The 18,152-nt window shown below is 42.2% G+C and overlaps 2 long non-coding RNA genes across 2 annotated transcripts; both read left to right on the plus strand.

Moving 5' to 3' along the window:
- Positions 1–5,037: 5,037 nt before the first annotated feature.
- LOC134209296 (uncharacterized) lies at positions 5,038–11,422 on the plus strand. The gene is made up of 3 exons (XR_009978745.1): positions 5,038–5,183; positions 11,039–11,151; positions 11,227–11,422. It is a non-coding gene; the product is annotated as an uncharacterized LOC134209296 (long non-coding RNA).
- An 817-nt stretch (positions 11,423–12,239) lies between these two features.
- Positions 12,240–13,144, plus strand: LOC134209299 (uncharacterized). Its single transcript, XR_009978746.1, has 2 exons — positions 12,240–12,801; positions 12,854–13,144. It is a non-coding gene; the product is annotated as an uncharacterized LOC134209299 (long non-coding RNA).
- Positions 13,145–18,152: the final 5,008 nt, after the last annotated feature.

Genomic DNA, 18,152 nt, shown 5'->3' on the forward strand with positions numbered 1-18,152 from the left:
TGCAAACCAGCTACTGCCTCAACACCATTCTCCTCCCTAGTGAGAGGAGACCTCGCTAGACCCCTACTTGCGAAGGGGTCTCCCGTTGCGCCTACGGCGCCCCTACCTCTTGAAACTGGAGTAGACATAGCTCATGGGTCCCCCTTGCAGCTGCCATCGAATCCTACTGAAGTAGTCGCCTCTATGATCTCATGGTTGTCTATGCTTGCAAGCAAGCAGGGAGGCCATGCGTGGGTTGACACTTTCGTGTTCAGAGCCAGATCGGCGTTAGTCAGGGCAGTTCATCTGAGCCTACTTCCGTCTGGTCACCAACCAGACAGCAGAATTGGACAGCGTGCCGCAAGGCCGCCACGGTTTTATGGGACGGAAGGCAGCCTTGCCATTAGCCCACCCGCCGTTTCGAGTCGGTTTCACCCGGCTCTACTAAGGAGTAGAATGACTCGGCTGTCAGCCCTCGCAATACACAATATAACAATATACAAAACACACAACCTTTAACACGCCTGCCATAACCGTAATTGAGACTTAAATGGCAGCCTAAGTCTCAATGCGCTACCGCGCTCCCTCGTTTGTAGTCCATTTAGCCGCCTAGCCCTTCAACTGCCGTTGATACGCTATCGTTTCCAGCGAGCACCGCGCGGAGGCGAACTACGCTGCCCGCCTCGATTAAAACGTGTGCAAAGATTTAAACGCACCTCAGCGCTGCCAACGCAGGCTGCCCGACATAAAATGTCAATCTGACTAAGCGATGGCGTTGGCATACACTACACAAACAATGTAGTGCTGCCACCTAGGATCGAGCCTAGGAGCAATTCGGAATGAACACTAGCGCTAAAAAGCAAAACACGGCAAATTTTAACCACATTCATCAGCACACTAGCACTGCGCAACGGAGGCATAACGACATACTTAAAATTAACCAGTATAAACTTTTACACAACCACGCGAATGAAGATGAACGTCTGTTCTCTGTGGTTGAACAAAGGAAAAATCAGAGAAAATTTGGTCAAATAATTAACAAACGAATCTGCTGTTGAGATTTCGGTGAATTGAGTTGTTTAGCAAAGAAAAATATGAGGTTTTTTATAGTTTAAAATAAAGAGCATGCTTTCCTGATCTCCAACATATTTTTATTTTGTTTGTAAACCTTTTATCTACATTTTTGTAGAGCAAACAATAAGCCATATCAATCGATAGAATGACACTAACATTCATAGAATGACAGTTGGCCAATGCAGCATAAGAACAAATTTCTAGTCTCATATAAATTTTAAATCCAAATTAAAAATGGTTCCGGTGCTCCAAAAATTCTGAAAAATTGGGGGCTCCAAAAATTCTGAAAAATTGGGGTAACGAATGGCATTCGTTAACTGAAAAGTATTCCGTGTATAGTAGAAAATCGAAAATTTGTTTTCAATAAAATGAAATATCTGCAGTTATCAGACGTCGCAACTCATTTCTGATTAGTGCGCATGATAGTACATCCATGCGTGCATGATGCGCACTATTAATGAAAGTGCTCAATCGCGCGGTCCGGTTTGGTGGCGGCCCGACAATAAATATTTTGCAGTTATCGAACGGCTACCACAGAGAACAGACATGGATGCTCGAACAAAATTTCGTTAAAAACGTGTGTAAAGATTTATATCGCACCTCAGCGCCGCCAACGCAGGCTGCCCGACATAAAACTCAATCTCACTAAGTGATGGCGTTGGTAAACACATACATTTTTGCCATTGCGGTTTCGGAATGAAACATATATACAATAGGAATAAACGCTATGCGGCACTGCATAAGAAAATCATAACATGAAACTTATACATTTCATGTAAAATGTGCATATGCATGATTAGGGTCGACATATAACCTGCAAAAGAAAAAAATATGATCGTCATTTGAAAGACAATAACGAAATTATTAGCTTCATAAATTAATTTGATGTCAGGCAATTACCGCGTTGTTTTCTTTTATTTTTAGGTTCCTTGGGAATATTAAGCACTTGCATTTGAAGAATAAAAATATTTATTTAACCTAAACTATTTGAAAACAATCTGCATTCGGATGTCATCATTATACGGGTCAGATGTTGGTTTTACCTTGGGCATTATAGGTCGTCGGACGTATTAACGGATTATCTCGAGATCGGCAGTTCACTGGAACAAGAAAACAGTGTTTGCAAAGACGGCCATAATTTCTTTATCCTTTATAATTATGTTACTTACCTTTTCTCTTTCGAGGAGTAAGCATAAATGTATGCGATGACTCCCGGAGTGCACCGCCATTTTGCGCTATAAATTATCCAAATGTTCATATAAATACCTGATTAAATAACGAACATATCTGTATATTACCTTCAACCGTTGCTGGAACGAACAAATATTTTCTGTCCATTCTGCAATGCGTAACCGATCGACATTAAAAGCGTTCACTCCGCTGAAAAATCGTGAACAGATCACGATGAAAACAAAACGGATCCACATCCTCCAAGTTGCTTCTGCACCATGCTGCTTTTTCAATTACGATTCTTATCAAAGGTATAAGTTTATCCTAATACATTTTTGCCATTAGGCAAAACTTATACTTTTCATAGTGAAGCGAAATGCAATATAAGAACACGCTAAATACGTTGTATACAAAAATGATATGAAGATTATATCCAGTGAAATGAAATGTATGTTGCTATACATAATAAAGGATATTAATCGAATGAAATGAATAAAATAATTACTTTTTTTTACGTGTATACACTGCATAAACAATGTAGTGCTGCCACCTAGGAGCGAGCCTAGAAGAAATTCAGAATGAACACTAGCGCTAAAAAGTAAAACACGGAAATTTTAACCATCTTTAAGGTAGCCTCACACCTCGGGAATTTGGTCCGCGGATTTTTCCCCATGCATTTCTGCATATGCGATGTTTTCGGGATTTGGGCACGGAAAATCAAAATCCCGGCCCCATTTAAAATGCACGGGGATCAAAATCCGGCGGAAAATTTTCCCGAGGTGTAAGGCAGCCTTTAAGGTAGCCTCACACCTCGGGATTTTGGTCCGCGGATTTTTTCCCCATGTATTTTTGCATATGCGATGTTTTCGGAATTAGGGCACGGAAAATAAAAATCCCGACCCTCTTTAAAATACACGGGGACCAAATTCCGGCTGAAAATTTTCCCAAGGTGTAAGGCAGCCTTTAAGGTAGCCTCACACCTCGGGAATTTGGTCCACGGATTTTTCCCCATGCATTTTTGCATATGCGATGTTTTTGGAATTCGGACACGGAAAATCAAAATCCCGGCCTCATTTAAAATGCACGGGGTTCAAAATCCGGCGGAAAATTTTCCCGAGGTGTAAGGTAGCCTTTATCAGCATCGCTAGCATCGCGCAACGGGGGCATAACGACATACTTCATAATGACCAGTACAAACTTTTACATAAGCACGCGAATAAAGATGAACGTCTGTTCTCTATGCGGCTACTGTACCCCTAAACAACCCAATTGAAGCAATATTCACCGAAATCTGTGAAATGATTTAAGTGTGTATATTCATAGTCTTGGGGCTCAAATCCCGAAAACATGGCATATGTAAAAATACATATGGGGAACAAATTTCGCGGACAAAATTCTCTATAGGTGTGAGGCTACTGTTCGGATAGATTTTGGAAAGTCGATCCACGTTTTGACAGCAGCATACGCAGCTGCAAAGCTGCAATTATACACGGAAGAAAAAAGTACCCAAAATTGAGTATTTTTAACTTTACTTTTGAGTTATTTTTTCTCTTCTCTTTCATCCACTCTTTCTTTTGTTGTCAAAAACAAAAGAGCCAAACAATCCAACGACGCCAGTTCAATACGGGAAGCCAATTTTGAGCTTTATTACCGGAGGTCGAAATTGAGTGAATTAAACTTACATTTGGGTAAATAAATTTTCCGTTGGGTACTTTTTTAACATGGGAGTAAAGGCAAACTACTTCGACCCTACTTACTCAATTTTAGCTTCCCGTACGAATGTTCGAGGTTGGGTGAATTAAACTCACTATTGGGTAGTTTATTTCTTCCGTGTATTATGATTATCTCACGAAATGATAAATAACAAATTATATAAATTAATTTACGTTGTCGCGTTTTCGCAAGATCAGGGATTGAATCCTAAAGAGAAAGAACAAGTCTCTCACTTATCATCTCTGTATGTAGCATACCGCGAGAGACTTTTTTTGCAAGCTGTCATCCCGGATAAAAAATTACAGTAACTTGTATGACATAACCCATTGAAATACAATAGATTGTATGGCAAACAATACAAACTATTGTATGCTTATTGTAAAATGTTCACGGTTGTAAAAGATCTTTATTGTACGTACATTAAAACACAGAGAACAGACATGGAGGCTCGAACATAATTTCTTGCAAAACATGTGTAAACAAACACACCGAACCTCAACGCCATCGACGTCGACATTGCAACTCACATTCTCATTTTGACAACACGATGGCGCTGGCATGCTCTTGCATGCATAACGACACTAGCGCACAGTGGCATTTTTTTATGACGCTAGCGCTGATTATGCACGAGATAACGGCGACATTCCAAAGTAATTTCAAAATGAACAGTAAAAAGTTATCACAACATGGCGAGTGGAGCTTCAACGTCTGTTCTCTGTGATTAAAATAACAAAATATTTAAATGTTTCTGGTATATTCTATTATATTTTTATTGTTCGCTTATGTTTAGTATTGCTCATCCAAAAACTAAACAATTTTTAAAAGTATTCGGTTTGATGATCTGGAAATCCGTCTAATGTTATTGAATTAATATAATTTTGGAATATTTCATGGATTTATTATATTGATGAAATAACCATTGAAAACAATAAAATAACAATAGCTTTGTTTGTTAAATAAATAAAAATGTTATACCGATTCTCAAGTATATATTTTCATATTACAGGTCTTGTTGCAGGTCTAGAAATGTGTTGCAATAAAAATTTGATTTAAAAAAAATGAAAGAGAAAAAAACTTTTGCTTATAATTTTACTCGGAGAATGGCTGGATTCATTTGAGCGTGTACAGTTTTGTTTATAATTAGTGAAGAGATGAAAATAATGAAACTGTATGGTGCAGAAAGTGTTTTTTTCATTGCAGTTTCTGCTGCTGGGAAAGCGGTAGATCACTATGGCTTCTGTACCGTGGTGAGTATCTAAAGTGTTGAAGCGCGTTAGAGCATCATTACTGGGCGCGAGTATTTTGATCACTCTCACTGTACTGTCATTTTAGATTAGTCACTCTTTTTCGCATCGGTCACTATTTTCCAGGCATTGCAATATCATTTGAGCACAGGATATCATCTTTGCTTGTGCTAAGATATTATCCCTAATCAAAGAGCACTATGGAAAGATATTATCATTTGAGCATTTCGACATGGTTGTTTCATAAGGGCCAATGTCGCAAACGTAAACAATGCCTTTACCTGCAAATTCCTCAACAACTAGGACCGTTCCCAGCTAACAACCACTTGGAACTGGTGGCGCTCCGCGCCTTCTATCGAACGGAAGTGGAAAATACTGCCAGAAGTCTCTAATTTTCCTGAAATCAGCAGAAGAAGTCAATGTTTACGTTTGCGACTTTCGCCCTTATGAAACAACAATGTCGATTTGATGATGATCCTGATAGTTAGCGCGGTTTGGGGTTTGTTCAGGTTGCGAGGGCGTTGCTACAACAAAAGCAGTGAAAAAACGTTTCTCCTGACGGATTGTGCAGGTTCCAATGAGCAGTGGAATCACGCGTATCTGGGAAAGATTCGGTAACGGGAAATAAAGGCACTCGCGAACTACTGAGCGTTAGACAAAAAAAGGTATTTATTTATTCGATTGAAAAAGTACAGTATTAGTAGCACACACGTCTCGACGGTATGACGTTCGTTTTGGTTTGAATATCTCTACACCCACCGCGTGGGTTGGCTGACAGCAGTGGAGAGTACACAGGGGTGTACTGAGGCGAAGCTAGGGGCATTGCATCTCCACACTCCTCCTCAATGGTCATTAGCTTCGGGTTCACTGATGCAAGCCAAGAGCTTCACAGAATCTCGCGTGTTTGATCGGCCCTAACGGCTTAGTCATCACGTCCGCAGTCATGTTCTCAGTCGGGCAGTAAACGAGTTCGACGACCTTGTTGGAACACAGCTGTTGTACGAACTTCTGCCTGGTGTCAATGTGTTTTGATTTCCGGCTCGCCCTTTCACACTTCACGAAAGATAAACAGCCCTGATTGTCCTCTCGAATCACCGTAGGCTGTACTTGTGGTTTTTCCGAGGTCGCTGAGTAGTGTCCTGATCCATACAGCCTCCTGGCAGGCCTCGCTCAAGGCCACATACTCGGCCTCCATGGACGACAGCGTTACACTCCCTTGCTTCCGGCTGGCCCATGAAAGCACTGAACCGCCGAAGAAAAATACCATTCCCGACGTTGATTGCCGGTCGTTTGGGTCTCCGGCCCAGTCGGCGTCCGAATATCCATTTAGCTTCTGATCTGGATCGCCACCAATCACTAGGAAATGGTCGCTAGTCTGCTTCAAATAGCGTAGAGCTCGTTTTGCGGCAGTCCAGTCACGTTGCGTCGGGCCACAAAACTTCCTACCGAGGATCGCAGCAGCGTTAGCTATGTCAGGGCGAGCGACCACTGCTAGATACAAAAGACTTCCTACTAGACTCCGAAACTTAGTGGCATCCTCCAGATCTTCACTGACCTCCATGTCCTTCAGGTAGCCCAAATCCATAGGCGACTTTGCTCCTTTGGCTTCTCCCATTCCATGTGTATTGACAAGCTTTTCGATGTACTGGTGGAGACGGATCTTGAAAATGCCTTCCTCCCGTTGTATTTCCAGTCCTAGAAAGTGACACACAGGTCCTAGGGACGTCAGATCGAACTCCGCCTTCAAATTGTTGAATATGTCCTGAATGTCGTTATCGGACGCTGACGCAAGCAACAGGTCATCTACGTAAACTATCAGATAAGTCTCGCAGTCTCCTTCTCGTACGTAAAGGCAGGGATCAGCTACAGATGCCTCGAAACCAAGCTTGGAGAGCACTTCATTGAGCCGCTGGTTCCAGCACCTCGCAGATTGTCGAAGGCCATAGATGCTTCGTTTCAGTTTACAGACCCAGTTTCTCTTGTCTTTTTTCTCGAAACCCGGAGGTTGTTTCATAAAAATCTCCTCTTCGAGTGACCCGTGGAGATAAGCAGCTTTCACATCAAAGTGGTGAACGTGGAAGTTTCTGTTCACCGCAACAGTCAGGAATGCACGCAACGATACTTGACTAGTCACAGGTGCGTACACGTCGTTGAAATCGATTCCCTCTCGTTGGGTATAGCCTTGAGCAACGACTCTGGCTTTGCGTTTCACCAGTTCACCTTTCTCGTTTAGCTTCACTCTGAAGACCCACTTGGATCCAACTATTTTCTGTTTTTCCGGAAGGCACACCAACTCCCAGGTTCCATTCCGCCTGTGGGCGCTGAGTTCCTCAACCATAGCACTACGCCACTCCTTATCCTTCATAGCCTCTCGATAATCACCAGGCTCTTCGAAAGCACAGGACGCCTTTTCAACAACACTTTCCAGTACGTAGTCGCCGAGCCGCCGCGGAACCACACCACGAGTAGAACGAGTGGACCGCCGTGCGACTTGCTGTTCTTCACCTTCGGACTCTGCATCTTCGTATTGCTCGTCACAGCCAGAACCGTCACTCAATGGATCACGATCTTCTGAAGTTTCGTTCTTCGGACAATCGACTTCTTGCTCCTCCTGCTTCAGGGTACTCTGTCCCGCTTCAGTGCCTTCTCCACCTGACATTGGAATTTCCACGAAGGATGAACCGTTGCCCAACTCCAAGAACCGAGCATCTCTGCTGACTATAACCGAGTCCGTATCACGATCTAAGAACCGGTACCCTTTATGCTCCATGGAGTACCCAACGAAGACCAGCTTACGTGCTTTGCTATCCATTTTGGTACGCTTCACTGCAGGAACATGCACATACGCCTCGCTGCCGAACACTCGCAAATGTGACAAGTCGGGCTTCCGCCCCCACCATAGTTCGTACGGTGTTTTTCCTATCGATCTGGATAACAGGCGATTCTGAAGGTATGTAGCCGTAAGCACAGCCTCTCCCCAGTAGCGTTTCTCCAAACCGGCGTCGATCAGCATACAGGTGGCCATCTCGGTGATGCTCCTGTTCTTCCGCTCAGCTACGCCATTTTGCTGAGGCGAATACGGAGTTGTGAACTGCGGCTTAATACCTTCCTCACGGTAGAACTTTCGCAGCTCGTTGTTATCGAACTCTCCTCCTCCATCCGAGCGGATTACTGCAGGTTTGCGTCCAAATATGTTCTCCGTCCATCGTACATAATCCTTCAAATTCGCTGCTGCTTCGGATTTGTGCTTAAGTAGGTACGTCACGGTGAAGCGACTGTAGTCGTCGATAACGTGCATCACGTAACGATTGCCGCTCGGTGTGGCATTCTTCATGGGGCCACAGAGATCCGTATGCACAATGTCCAAAACCTGCCGGGATTTCCTGTCGATGACATCCGGGAACGGCGCCCTTGCCGACTTCCCCTCTAAACAAATTTCGCAAATGATTTTCATCCCACAGTCGCTTACCTTTATTCCGTTGACCAAACCTTCCTTCAGCATCCGCTCGGTGGCTGTCCAGTCGCGGTGGCCTAGGCGCCTGTGCCACTGGTGTTGGCAATTCTCTCGATGCTGGCTCTCCGTCGCCTTCATAGCTGCACCTGCGATTCGCAGATAATACAATCCACCACTGCGAACGCCTGCCGCCACTGTATCGCCTGTTGCGTCGACGATCTTGCAATCTTCCTTCCCGAAACACACACTCATGTTCTTTTGCGCTAGCCTACCGACCGACACGAGACTAGCTGCAAGACCCGGTACGAATTTTACGTCGTTCATCTCAATTTGTACCACGTTATCGTCATCATCGTAACCGTAAAGCACTCCGCGACCTTCACCGGAAATTCGCGTTTTCTTTCCGTCGGCCATCGTGATCCAACCGCCCGTGAACTCATTCAGTTTCGAGAAAAACGCCCTGTCACTCGTCATATGGGCACTTGCCCCACTGTCGATAAGCCACGAATGCGAGTCACCATCGACCACGAACGCGACGTGTTTTACTTCACTGCGAGCCGTTTTGGCTTTTCCGGCTTCTTCTCTTCTTTGCTTCACGCCACTCTCTTCGTTCTTCACGGAGTCCTTATACTTCCTGCAGTTACGCCGGAGATGACCGGGCATCTTACAGAAATGACATTTGCGCGTTTCTTTCTTCATTTCAGAGCGCATTGCCCGTTCCGGCTTTGAGCCTCTTGCACCCGCATCGCGTTCCAGACAACGATTATATTCGTCAGCCAGTTTTGCTTTCACTACCTCAAGCGTAATATCATCATCTGGCCTACTGTCAAGAGCGGACACCAAACTGTCAAACGAACGCGGGAGGCTCCGCAAAAGCATACACACTTTCGTGTCCTTATCGAGGGACATTCCCGCGGCCTCCAACCGGTCAAACAAATCGTCCACTTCAAACAAGTGGTGCTCCAAATTCCCGCCTTCCGATAAATTAATTGCGCACAATTTCTTAAGGAGCGAGACGCGGACCGAACGCGACGTTTTCTCGTGGTAACTACGAAGAGCCGAAAAAGTATCGCGAGCATTTGTGCACTTTTTAATCAACGGTAGCTGGCTATCCTCCAGCAGCAGCACAATCGTTGCCCTCGCCTTCCGATCGTTTATTTCCCACTCGTCATCGCGATCGTCTTCATCTGGCAAATCTTCGGATACAATGCTCCACAAATTCTCGCGGCACAACAACATTTCGAGGCGTATTTTCCATGTTTGCCAATTCGTTCCGGAGAGCTTCGGAACGGCAAACCTCGCGTCTGACATTTCGACACTAGCAAATTCGCGGCGCACACGGTACACAAAAAAACTGGTTTTGTTTACTTGGAGAAGCACTCTTGCGTTTGTCGGTTAAAGTCACGGCGCGAAACACTATTCGTCTCTTTTTGACCTCAAGCGTCAATGGCTTGGAAACACTGACGAAGAATAAAAACAAACGAAAAAAAAAAAAAACGTGCACTTTTTCCTTCAAGCGACAGTTGCTCAGCAACGCAATTCTTCTTTCTGTTCTTCTTCTCCTCCTGGAGAAGGGATCACTAACACTACTACTTTGCTTTGCTTTCTTCGCCCTCACCCGGGGCGGAACACCACGGAACTTTCCGTTTGAGCAAAAAACCACTCGCGAACCGATTCACTTCCGCAGCTGCCACTGGGCCAATAACCTGACGGATTGTGCAGGTTCCAATGAGCAGTGGAATCACGCGTATCTGGGAAAGATTCGGTAACGGGAAATAAAGGCACTCGCGAACTACTGAGCGTTAGACAAAAAAAGGTATTTATTTATTCGATTGAAAAAGTACAGTATTAGTAGCACACACGTCTCGACGGTATGACGTTCGTTTTGGTTTGAATATCTCTACACCCACCGCGTGGGTTGGCTGACAGCAGTGGAGAGTACACAGGGGTGTACTGAGGCGAAGCTAGGGGCATTGCATCTCCACATCTCCATGGCGAATATTGTACTTTGTTTACTGCTCAGAAGATCGAATGATGGGATAAATTGCAATGCCTGCTATTTTCGATATTTTCGGTTATCATTTCGGTGGCTGCATTCCGTATCGGTGACGTTCGACGTTTGATAGTTCATCAAATAGTAGCGCTGTTATTTGGTCAATTTGGTCACCTGTCAGTTGCGCTACTGTTTTAGCAGCGCGTTTAGTAGCAACCGGTAAAGTGTCAAGTAATGATACTGCGCTGACAAACGGTTTATACTCACCACCGGTAATCGTAATCTTATACTACAAAAGTTCAATGTACATAATGAACGCAGCGGTTCATCCCGAACAAAAAATAAATGAAAATTTTATCATCATAATACCTGATGACATGCCTGGTAACATGTATCCTTGTTCCTTTACAGAAATGAAGCTTATGATAAATGAAATACTGCTGCTTGCTGGTCACTGATTGAAGATCGTTCAGTGGCTACCATTGGCCAATCTCACCAACGGGATATAATAAGAACTGATGCAGGTATTTTTTTCTTTTCTTCTCGACGTATTTTTTCTAATAAAACTGACATTCTTTTATAATTTACATTTTTCACAGGTTTATATCTATATGTATTGTCTATTCGGAACAAAGTTAGTACGCTTTTTAAACCGATGTTGGATTTTTCTCCAGATACAGGCAACCCACTTAACTTTGGAAGTAGTGCGCTGGATTCGTCTAAAGATATGCTAAACAACCGGAGGAAAATAAAATAATTTGTAAAACAATTAATTGTATTGTATTTTTATTGTAATATTGGAGTATAATCAACAATCAATGTGAAACTGGCGATTTTTAATGGTTCCAGTTTCATAGACTATGAACGACCCACGGTCCCCAGAAATGTCATCAGTAGGCAGTACGTAATTTATTGAAAGTCCCTTTCAAATCGGTTTTAGTACAGTTACCATGGTTGTCTCATGGGTTGTTTTTTTCAATTAACAATCGGCCAAAACAAAACAAAATCAAGACGATGCCTGAAAATCGTTGCCGGATTTATTTATTGATTCTTATCTTTAAAATTGATCATTGTGTGAATCTATTCATTAATTTAATTTACAGTCTTGCAGGTGGACATTAACTCTCCAAATATTTATTTTTCTCTAGACGAAAACTTGGAAGCTTCAAACGAACAAAAAGAGAGCCTTTGTTGAATAAAATGGGAAGGAAATTCAAGTTTGCCGGCTCTTAATGTGCGCGAGACTAAGATCGTGATCAATTCAATGGCACACACTTCCTTCTTACCTTCCATAATAAACTTTATGGAGTCCTTACAAAGGCAATGCTGTTATACAACCGCCCTACCCAAGTAACCTAAAGTTCCTTTAAGAATACGTTTTTCGCTTAAGCAGCTCAGTGAAACTGATTAAGCGAAAAACGTACTCTTGGAACTTTTGGTTACCTGGGTAGGTTCATAGTTCAACCAGGAACTAATAACCGGGACCAGACACTCGGAATTTTTCGGTGTTGCGCTTGAAATCTCCATCGGTGTGTAGAGTTCTAGGTATACAAATGAAAAGACACCAAGTCAGTTGTCAGTTTTTCTCCATCATTTGCTTTCCGTGCAAAACATGACAGCATTGTGTTTTTGTTTTTTTCACTTTCACCGATGTTTTCCTTCACCTTCCACTTAAGTTGCGATATTAGTAAATGCAATTTTCGACCAAAAATAAATATGTATTACTTTCGTCGCTTGTCGGCGATCCAAGTCCACTGCGTGGAGAAGCTTCCAAGGAATTGTGTAAAGCAGAAAAACTGGATTTCAAAGCTGGATTTTCAAACGCGGAGATCGATTCGTTCCTATATTGAATTTACATCGCCTCATGATTTTCTCGGATCCACCGGTGACCTGAATCGCATGAACGCTCTGCTAACTGGCACTGCTCGTCCAACGTCTGCATCAGCTTATGGCATCGGAAGGGAACGAATAACTAGGATTCAACCAAGATCTATGCATTACGGCTGCCTCGACGGCGGCTTTGCGTCAAGAAACTACAACCGCAGAACATACTGCCGATACTACCTGGTCAATTTTTCAGCCAAATTCGCATTGGTCATCGAGACGAGCTGCTTTTACGGATTCCAGATTGCAATGGCATAGTGAGATGTTTTCATTAATACCTATTGAGAAAGGTTAGTATTTTTCTATTTATTTTTCTACAGAATTATAACAACTCATTTCAAGGCTTCAAAATTCATCAACATCTCCACCACCACCTCGAGCAGAAAAACAGAAGAATCTCGGAGTTTTGACGGACTTGCAGATCTTGCTGCAGGAACATCCTCATATCCTACATTGACGGAAGAACAGAAGCAGCATCAAACAAAATCCCTCCAGTTTAAAGGACTGCTATGGCGTTGTCATCAACGTCCGCAACCATTTGAGGTCATGTTAGAGGTGCCAGAACCTGTCGAAACAATACCATCTTGACAAGAGAACAGCAAAAGAAAATAAAAATATTTTATTGTCTTGAAATCCGCGTCGGCAAGTCCTTCTGTGTGTTGGCGAATAGACCCTGTCGCAGAGAGGTCAATTTGGGCATCATCATTCTTGATACCAGTCGTGCAGAGGGAAGCAGACGCGAAGTCGACCCTTCCCACCTTCCGAGGACATAGGGCGTGGTAAGGCCACCTGGAAAGCCGGCAATGCGCTGGCACGATACCATGGTGTTTTTCTAAAAAAGTGAGTCACGATGTTTGGTGCTGCAAGGACACGCAGCTAACCTCGAGGGTGCGTTGTGCACTGGCCCCCCTTTGAAGCATTACTTTCTGGTTGTACCGAAGGGACGATGGGCTTGGCGGCAATGGAAACGGTTTAGCGGGTCGGGAATGTAGTCCTGCCTCCCTCGTTTGCTGTTGGAGGTGGTCCCTAACCCGCAGTTCCTGGACAACCCAGGATGTCTGTTGAGCAGATTCCCCCTCCATTGCTTAGGAAGAAAAAAACCTACAGACATCACCTCAGTTAGTCGTGCTGAGTCGATCGGTATATAACACTATGATGGGTCTCCGGACCTTCTATCAAATGTTCTTTTTTGGAGTAATCCTACCCAGTTTTTCGCGAGCAGTAATGGCCGCCAGCTTGCCTGTGAGTAGTCTCAGATTTGACGTTGTGATATAAAAGAAGGCTTGAATTCACTTCATCAGCACCTTCTTATATGCTACACTAGCAGACCCGACGAACTTCGTTTCGCCTAAAATTGATTTATTCTCAGATTAATTCTCGAGTTATGAAGAAATTGATGTTTCATTTGTATGGGAGCCCCCCTTTCCAAAGGGGGAGGGGTCTTGAACTATCTTAAGAACCTTCCTCGGCCCCAGAAACCTCTGCATACAAATTTTTACGCCGATCGGTTCAGTAGTTTCGGAGTCTATAAGGTTCAGACAGACAGAAATTCATTTTTATGTATATACACAGGATTTTGTTTTCACACGATTTTTTTTGCTCGTATTTTTGATCGTTTGACTTCAATTAACCACCAAACTCTTCGCAACATGTTTCAAAAAATCCAGAATAAATCGAAGAAAAATCACATGATAATTAATATGCGTTGAACATTTAGGGTGAGCGGAAAATTGAGAAAATGTAAATCGTGTAAAAACAAAATCCAGTGTAAAAGTATATAGATTGGTCAGAATGCTCGGAGCGGTGGCCGCAGTTGACCTCCACAAACGTCAAATCAGAGACTATAACCCGCGGCCATTACCGCTCGCGGAAAACTGGATAGCCTTTTAGGACAAAAAGTAAAAAGGGAAAAAGAAGAAAGAAAGATGAAGGATGAAGGAAGGTGAAATGAGGAAGAAAGAAGAATAAAGAAGGAAAAAGGGAGCAAGAAGAAGGAATAAGAAGAAAAAAAGAAGAATGAAGGAGGAAGAAAGAGAGAAGAACGAAGAAAGAAAAAAGAAGGACGAAGGGGAAAAGAAGAAGAAAGAATGAAGAAAGAAGAAGGAAGAAGAAATAAGAAAGAAGAAGAAATAATGAAGGCAGGCGGTAGAAGGAAGAAGGAACAAAGAAGATGAAAAAAGAAGGAAGAAGAGAGAAGGAAGAAGAGAGAAGGAAGAAGAGAGAAGGAAGAAGAGAAGGAAGACGGAAGAGTGAAGAAAATAGAAGAGAGAAGAAAAGAAAAAGGAAGAAGAAAAAAAGAACAGGTGAAGGAAGAACTACTAATTTCTCACTTGTTGATTCATTCTTCTCATTCGGCCTAATGGCCTGACATCGTTGTATTTGTAGAAGTGAGAAGCTGCCGAACTATTGCTTGCCTGTCCCATGAAATGATTCCGTCACCGATTACTGCAGAGTGTCAGCTTACCCGATTCCACCCACACTAGCTCACTGCCCACCCACTAGAACTGCTGGTTTGCATCTATATAAAATAAATAACATGAAGCGCTCGTAGGTACTCTGAATCCTAAGATCTCAAGAAATTCTAAGTGTGATGCTAGAATGCTCTGTGGAAGCAGCCCTGGGACAAGTGTAGAATGTTTGATCTGCTGCTGGTGTTCCTAAGACAGATGACAAAAGCAAAATTCTTCTGACGACATTTTCTGAAACAAGGTAAGTTTAATTTTGAATTTGCTTTTGCTGAATATGACTAAATGTATACTTCCACACATCTCTAGACATTGATCCTGAGATCGTAAAAGTTTTTCCTTGGAATTCATAAACTGCAATCGAAAATGCAATAATTGCTTCACACGGGACATGCGAAAAAGTTTGGTGCCGATTATGCACACTTCAGCTATCGATGGAATGTTTCACTTGAAAGAAGTAGAAAACGCCCAATGCATTTTTCGCTTTCATGAGGGAATGCTTGTCCTGAAGAGTATGCTGTCCGTCTGGTGGATATTATAGATGCAGTGCGTTATTGTGACCAACCTCAAAGTCTAGCTCATTCGAATAACCAGTGGGGTAAGTTTGTGCATTTACTTAATGTAAAATTTAACAACGTATCAAGTAACCAAAAGTTCCTTTAAGAGTACGTTTTTCGCTTAAGCAGCTCAGTAAAGCTGATTAAGCGAATAACGTACTCTTAAAGGAACTTTTGGTTACTTGGGGTGTTTAAGTTGGGGGTCGTACACTAATTACGTAAGCAATTTCTCTGGATTTTTCAACCCACCATGTAAGATTTTTCTCCTACAAATCATTTTTCATTTATATGGAGCGTAATATAATGGCAGACCTACCCCCCCCCCCCCAAAGTGCTTACGTAATTAGTGTACGACCCCTTGGATAGAGTCATTGAAGATGAAGAAGACTATAGTATTTCCAACATTGTTTCTGGTTAAAATTAGATTTTATTTCAAATTTCCAAAAATGACGCCTTTAATATTAGATAATATAATAACACAGCACTAGATGGATGAATAAATTATATATTACTTTTCACACAGTTCCTGAATGGACCTAACAACATGCAACCTAACAAAGACGGTGGCAATCCACATCTGATTGGCCTAAATTCTAGCAAACCATTGCAAAGCTATCTTAATCAGGCTGTCCATCGGGCCCCGGTACATTCGATCAGGGAGGTCCAAATAATGGAGTGGACTGTGATAGTGCTGGCTTTTCGAGTAGTGGTGTATATGGTCAGTACTAATCATTGAACCCAGGAGCTGCGTAACGCTGGTTCAGCAGATGCAAGTGGCTGTCCAAGCGGGATCATTTTCTTGTTCAATCAATTGTTGAATAACATTAAGGTGAGTATTTTGTCTGCCAACATCTGTTGAGAAAATTATTTTGAGCTTATTAGTGGAATGTCTTCACTTGTCATAAGACGAGTTTGTACCATCCCATTTAATTCCACCACTTGATTGTACTAAAAGTCGACAAGTCGAGTCAAGTACGAGACACTGAAGACGACCTTACTGTTGAGGTCGAAATACGTATCTGTCAAGGTACAATCAAGTGGTGGAATTAAAAGGGATGGTACAAACTCGTCTTATGACAAGTGCCAACATTTGTTGGTCGCTTAGTATTACACTCGGTTATGCTTTTCAGGATTTTAGCGCTCCCAATCCAGAATGTCGATGATTCTGAAAATAAAGCGACAAATCTAAAACCGAATCGCCATGCAACAAGCAATCTGCGTGAAGCAGCATTCTGAAAACATCAACAACTTGGCAAATAACTTTCATCGTGAAGTGCATGATCTAACTAGGTACTCTTCAAAATAACTTATCGGGAATGGAATTGGGTAAAGAACATACCACCATGGCCCTGGAGGCGGCGGTATCGGTACCGGTTCTGCTAGTCGACAATCTCGCCTGAACCAGAGGAAACCAGATTGTGAAATATGATTTTACTGATTTCTCTCCTGCATCTGGAACAACGGCAAAATCCACACCTCCCATTACTGGATGAAGCATTAATAGCGGTTTATGTGCTCTACAAGGTGATAAGTAAGTATCCTCGCAATTATTATTCAAATATTATTATAAAAATCTAAATAATGTCTATAGCACCTGATCCATCTGACGTGAAGGAATTGAAGGTGGATGGCCAGATTCCTCGACCGATACTACTACTAAATATTGGCCTGCTAATCAACGTTACTGCACTGATTTGGTTTGAGTTAGAACGTTAAATTTCTCAGGGAACTAAAATGTATTTGTATTTTGAATTGCATGTATTTTGAATAAAAAATGATAATAAAATTGGGAATGTATTGAAACTATAATTATTCACTAAAGCAACTATTTTACAGAGATAAATAATGGATAAAACCAAGGATGAAAACTTATATTGATATCGTAAGAATTTCATAAAACAAACTTATGAAATTTCATAAAGCAACCTTATGAAATTAGTAAGGAAAGCATAAGATAAACATATTTGTTAATTATGGGCCTAGTTCATCCGAAGTTCATGCTGGTTCATAAGGCTACCTTATGATTTCCAAACCGATTTCTTGTGGCTAATTTTCATAAGGTAAACTAATAAACTTCGGAATGTTTTTTACGTGAGTGGCTCACTCCCTACTATGTATGCAACAATGAATCTATAAATTGCAGAGGATACAAAGATAGCAACCGGCACGTTGTATTTATAATAACGTTGAAGCTGTCCCTAGGAAAATGTTGGGTGATAAGAATAATAAGGAATATTGTCAACCGTGTCAGCCTAATTTGACGCAACTATTTGATTTTATGTTTGATTGTTAATAAATAGTTGCTAAATTGTTTTCAATACTTTTGCTATTTTTACACGAAGTTGATTATATAAGCAGTCTAATGAAACCCTAAACATGTGCCAAATATTGCTTTATACTAAGGACACACCTGTGGTACTTGTACCATGGTACAAGAGAACAAGAAAATTGTTCCAAGACTATCTTTAATAAAGACAATATTTGGTATGGTATTCATTTCAAGATTCTTGTACCATGGTACTTGTACCACCAATGTAGTGTGTCATTAGTATTATGTTGTTGAAACAATTTGCTAAAAGTTGGAAACAAGTGCAAAATTTGATGGCTACCATGGGAAAG

Source organism: Armigeres subalbatus, chromosome 1 (genome assembly GCF_024139115.2).
Source record: "Armigeres subalbatus isolate Guangzhou_Male chromosome 1, GZ_Asu_2, whole genome shotgun sequence".
NCBI lineage: Eukaryota > Metazoa > Arthropoda > Insecta > Diptera > Culicidae > Armigeres > Armigeres subalbatus.